Here is a 6,060-nt window from a genome sequence, read left to right as displayed (position 1 = left end):
CCAGAGGCCATGATGGGGCCTGGTGGGCAGGGCCGAGGAGGTCAAGGCCGGGTGTGGTGGGGTCCGGGATGAGGGGCTTGGGGTGACGGGCAGGGAGAACGACCCGTTCACTCAGACGTGCCCTCAGAGGAAGGCAGAGGTGCGTTTTGCCTTCCTCCGGCTAGTGGAACGCTCGGCATTTCTTTCCTTCAGAGCTGGGTTGAACCGGTATGGCATCTGTTATAGTACGGAGTGCGAGACAGGACAACCTAGAGACCGAATTGAGCCAAGTCATGAGTCCATATTAGCTGGCCAGCGACCACCCCCTGCCCTGTTAGGGTACAGGTACAGAGAATGGCCCCGAGCCGAAAAAAGCAGGAAGGTTTCAGACTATCCTAAGCTAGAGCTCCGTGACTTTAGGCACGGCGGTTGAAACAACACTATACCACCTACTCCGCAGCTGTGTGGTCCGGGACCAGCCTCGGGCCCCCGTTTCGTTTCGGTTACAGTCTTTAAGCGAGCAGGTTTACAGAAACAGATAGCTCCAATTAAGGAACATTCTTTCAGGCGTTAAGCAAGCACAATCAATTTTACGACAGGCAGCTGGAAAGTTTAAACACTTAGTTACAAGTTAATTGCTTTGTTTTATCTCCGCAAGGTACGTATTTCCAATTACAGACATAGGTCAAGCGGACATCGGTCACCTAGCGAGCAAGCATAAGTTTTCAAGTGGGCCTTTACAGCGTCCAGACAGGCCTCGGTCCAGTTATTGTGCATTCTTTTTGACCACTTGGAAAGCTACTAGCACCGTTCCGGGCCTCACCTCACTCACGCGGAACTACAGAGTGATGACCCGGGGTGGGTGGGTGGGTGTGTGTGTGTGTGCTCCCTCCTGTGGTGGGAAGGGTGATCTGCTCGCCCACCCGGCGTGGTGTCCCCCACCCCTGCCCCATCTTGGCGTTTACAGAAAACAAACACGAACACAAGAGAGGGAGCCGGAGGAGGAGGAGGAACATATGCTGCTATCCAGGTTATCCTGGGAGGCTTCCTAGCCATTTCTGAGGAAACAGTGTCTCCTGGCTGTCTCCCGTAGTTTTATTTATTGACTTATTTATCTATTTTTCCTTTTGGCTTGAACCCATTCTTTTCGTTTCGGCATCTCATCTGACATCCTCTTCTGAGAGGAACCTGGAAACGTTTCCCCGTGTTGCATCTTTTCAGGCTCTGTACGACTGACGAGCATCGTCCCTCTTCAGTCACTGGGCTCTTTGCTAGCCAGGCCTTAATTCTCCACGTTGTAAACCCCAGATCGGATCTCCGCCCGGAATCCTGTAGAGACCCACCGAATCGATGTTTGGACTGGGATGTCTCGTAGACCTTACCTATTAAAAACCGATCCAGGCCAGGCTTGGTGACTCACGCCTGTAATCCTAGGCCAAGGCGGGGAGGAGGACCGACCGCTTGAGGTCAGGAGTTCGAGACCTGCCTCGGCAAAAGCAAGACCCCCGTCTCTACCAAAAATAGAAAAAAATTAGCCGGGCATGGTGGCACACGCCTGTAGTCCCAGCGATTTGGGAGGCTGAGGAAGGAGGATCGCTGGAGCCCAGGAGTTTGAGGCTTCCAGTGAGTGAACTATGCCCTGCTCCCCCGCCACCCCTCCCCATCATCTCTAACGAAATGACAGTAAAATAAAATAAAATAAAATAAAGCTCAGAAAAAAAAAAAAAAAAGTACTATGTAGTGAGACCGATCCTAAGAACACGGGCTCGGGGAAGGAAGTCACTACCACGGTATAAAATTGTATAAACGTTACCCGTTTCTGTGTGCGTGCGTTTTCTGAGAAATGACCCCCTTTTGCTATGGGGCCGGGACTGGAGTCCCAGTTTGGGACCATAGGATTCCCCGCACTCGACTCCTGACTGATTCGACCTAGGGTTAGCTCTGTGTAAACACTCTTTAGACGTGGGTGTTTTATGGATTTCTGTCCTTCGGGAGAAACGACTGGCCCGGGTACAGGAGTGAGTGAATGTACCGACCGTCTTCTCCCATCTCTCTCTCTCTCTCTCTCTCCCTCCCACACACAGGCACACGCGCACGCGCACGCGCACGCGCGCACACACACACACACACACACACACACACGCCGTTTCCGGGAGCGCCCACTTCATGCGCTTCGGTCCACCGTGACAGATAGTCCAACTGTCTGTCCAATCATCGTGAGTGGCTGCGCCTAGGCCCCGCTCTGAACCTCTCCGTACTGTTCGTGTGTCTTCAGCAGGTCCTGCCTCCACCCGTGGCATCTAGCACGGGCCGATGGGTCCCTGTCCTCTCTCCCTGCCGTGGACGCCCCCCTCCGGCCCCCCGCCCCCGGGGGCTCTCTGGTCGACTAGTGGTGGGGAGTGTGCCCGAGGGCTGAGAGACGTGGTCCGAGAGGGGCCGGGAGGAGGCCTGCGACCCAGTGTGTACCCACTCCCGCCCCCACGCTCCCTCCCCCACGAGGGAGCCCGTCCTTTCCAGGCTGACACTTGGATCGGTGGATGACGGGGGTCACCTGGCGGCGGGCGAGCGTTATGGGAAAATCCGGTAGGCGTGTTGCGACGTCCTGCCACAGAGATGGCTCTGGCGACAGCCTCGGGCCGCCCCACCCTGGCCTCCGGCCAGGCCCCGTGAATGTGTTCTCTTTGTCCCCGACTTCTTTCTTTGTTTCACCAGCCGGCGTGCTCTGAGAATGTGAAGTGTATCATAGTTCCACCCTGGGTTTCATGATCCTAAGATAGGAAGGGGTTTTATGATTCCACGACAGAAAGGTTTTCTCATCCTATCATCTCTCCCCCCCCCTTCTTTCTTTCTTTCTTTCTTTCTTTCTTTCTTTCTCTTCCTCCTTCTGCCTTTTCTTTACTTCTTTGTTGTTTCCTTCTTTCAGTCTTCCTGTCTTCCTTCCTGCCTGCCTGCCTTCCTTCCTTCCGTATTTCTTTCCATTTTTCTTTCCTCTCTTCCTTTCTCCTGTTATCCTGTGTTTCTATCTCTGTTTTTTCCATCTTTCTTCCCCCTTTCTACTTTCCTACCTTCTTTCTTTCTCATTCTCTCCTTTCTCTCTCCTTCCTTCTTCCTTTCTGTCTCTTTCTATACTTTCTCTCTCCTTCCTTCTCTCTATCTTTTTCTCTTTCCATCTTTCCGTGCTCTTTCTTTTTCTCTCTTAATTTCCTTTCTTTTTCTTTTCTTTCTTTCCCTCCTTCTGTCTGTCTGTCTGTCTGTCTTTCTTTCTTTCTTCTTTCTTTCTGCTTCCATCCTTCCTCCCTTTTTCTCATTCTCTTTCTTTCTGCCTGTCTTTTCTTTCCTTATTTCTTCTTTCCTTCTGTCTTTCTGTGTTTCCTATCTCCTTCCTCCCTTCCTTTTTCTTTCTTCCCCGTGCCCTCTTCCTGTCTTTTCTTATTTACTGTTTTTTTCTTTCTGACTTTCTCTCTCTGTTTCTCCGTCTCTTTTCTTTCTGTTCTTTTCCTTTCTCTCCCTTTCTCTGTTTCTGTTTCTGCCTGTCTGTCTCTCGGCTATGTTGTGGTCTGTGCAGAGACGGGTTTGGTGGACGATGTCGGTGGTCGGGCCGACCCATCCTTTCTTTGATCCCAGTGCTAGCCAGGCCGGGGCCTGCTTAGCTTCCAAGATCAGACGAGATTGGGCGCGTTCAGGGTGGCGTGGCCCTAGACTGACCCGTCATTTTTCGATGGCTTCCGTGGGGAGTAGGGGGACTGTGTTTGATGCCCCCGGGGGACCTTCTGGACTCTGAAATGATGGGCTCCAGAGGGTTGCCCCGTGTTTTGCAGCAGACCTCTGGTGGCTGGCGCCGGTTGTGGTCGGGCTCCACCTGGCGGCCGCTTTTCTACAAGTCTCTTGTCCTCTGAATCTTCGGTGCAGCAGGCAAAGCAGGGGACAGTCCCCGATGCGAGCGAGGCTGAGTTCCGGGAAGCAAGCAGCCTTCGCGGGGCCATCTGGTTCGTGCCGGGACGCCGGCTGGGACATCTGGGAGGCAGAGCTTGGGCCTGCAGGGCTGTGTGGCGGGAGGACGTTGTCGCCGCGCTTCCAGGCTCAGCCAGCCAGGCGGCTTGCGGGGCTGCCCGGGCAGGTCGACTAGCACGCTGTGGCCGCTTTGGAGACCCGACCCACCCCGCGGGGACAGGAAGGAGACGGCACACGCGGGCGGGAGAGGAGGGTGTCCGGCGACCGGCCGCCGTCCCGTGCATGCGTGTCCCTCTCCCTCGGCCTCGCCTTTCCTACCCATTTTCCCTGGTTCCCGCTCAGGAGGCAGGGACAGCCCTGTGAGTGGCACCCAGTCGTCCGTGGCTTCTTCCGAGTCCTACTCTGGGGGCGCGGACCGGGCCCTGGGTGGCGCGGGTGGCCGGCGAGGGCGACCCCTGTCGGCCCGCGGGCGCTCGTGGGCCGCGGCGGTCCCGTCCCGATGTTTTCTCCTCCACAAGTCCCCGTGCTGGGGCCGGGGACCGGGCCCTGGGTGGCCCTGGGTGGCGCGGGTGGCCGGCGAGGGCGACCCCTGTCGGCCCGCGGGCGCTCGTGGGCCGCGGCGGTCCCGTCCCGATGTTTTCTCCTCCACAAGTCCCCGTGCTGGGGCCGGGGACCGGGCCCTGGGTGGCCCTGGGTGGCCGGCGAGGGCGACCCCTGTCGGCCCGCGGCCGCTCGTGGGCCGTGGCGGTCCCGTCCCGATGTTTTCTCCTCCACAAGTCCCCGTGCTGGGCCCTGGGTGGCGCGCGTGGACGGTGAGGGCCTCCCTGGCCCTCTACGCCACGGGGGCCGACCAGATGTCCCTGAGTGCCCCTTGTCTGCTGGCGCTGGGGACGTGCTGGGGACAGGTGGCCGTGTCGAGTGTCGTGGGGGCAGGCGTGTTCAAGTGGCTCGGTCCCCGTCTTCCTGCGCGGTGTTTTTGATCACCTCATATCGTCATCTTCCGCCTGCAGGTTAGTACTGACACGCTGTCCTTCGGCGACTGTCGCTGGAGGGGTTGGGCCTCCGCACGCGGACAGGGTTCTGGGTTCGTGGGGATCCAGCGCCCTGCCCTGTTCCCTTTGAGCTGACCGCCTGGGCCCGCGCGCCGGCTCTAGGGCGTCGGAGTGTCCCGACGGTGGTGCCCGCCTCTCGCGTTGGTCTCTTGTCCCCTCGAGAGACGGCACCCGGGGGGGGGGAGGTTTGCGGCAACCTTCCCCCTTACCCCGCTGGCTCTGTGCCGTTGCGTGTCAGGCGGTCCTCGTCTTTGGGTTGTGCTTGGGAGGCGGGGCTGGCGAGGCTGAAGCGGGCTCCTCGGATCGCTGTCCTCGCCGGCCTGACTGACCTCCCCCAACCCTCCCCGTCCTCGGGGCCTGATCGATGTGGTGACGTCGCGCTCTCCCGGGCCTTGAGCCGCGTGCCAGGCGAGGGACGGTCCATTCGTGGTGAATGGTGGCCGCTCTTCTCGTTCTGCCCGCGGGCACCTCACCTCTCCTTCCCCGCCTGTGGGCGGTGCGTGGGAGGCGCGGGTGCGAGACTATCCGGCCCGACCGCGGTCGCCCCGCCCTCGGCCTCGTGGCGTTGGCGGGGGGTCGTGAGTCCTCTTGACGCAGCGGGCAGCCCTCGCTCGCCCTGTGTGGCTGTTGCCTGGCCGGGGTCCCCCCTGCCCGTGACGGACGGGTGCGGGGCCGTGCCGCCCGCCCGGTCGCGCGCCCCGTTTGGCGCGCGGCTGCTGGGTCTGCGTGGCCCTTTTGTGGTGCCCCCGGAGCGCACCGGGTTGTTCTCCAAGGTGCCCGAAACCGAGCGGTGGTTGTCGTCCTCGTTCCCGGCGTCCCCCTCTGGTCGCCGCTGCAGCGTCTGCTGCGTTGGGTACACCCTCGAGCAGCGTGCTTGGGGTTGGGGGGGGTCGAGGCGGGCAAGCCTAGAGGCATCCTCCTGCGCTGCGTGGGCGGGCGGGGGGCGTTGTCTCGGCGTCCCCACGATGTGTGCGTGGCGGACTTCGAAAGGCGAGCGCACGGCTTGTGCTCTTCCCACCCTGCCCGAGGTGGGGTGGTTGCACGGTCGTGTGGGCGATCGTGGTGGGGCCGGGCCGGC

Source organism: Eulemur rufifrons, unplaced genomic scaffold (assembly GCF_041146395.1).
Source record: "Eulemur rufifrons isolate Redbay unplaced genomic scaffold, OSU_ERuf_1 scaffold_246, whole genome shotgun sequence".
NCBI lineage: Eukaryota > Metazoa > Chordata > Mammalia > Primates > Lemuridae > Eulemur > Eulemur rufifrons.
This window is presented reverse-complemented; position numbering follows the sequence as displayed.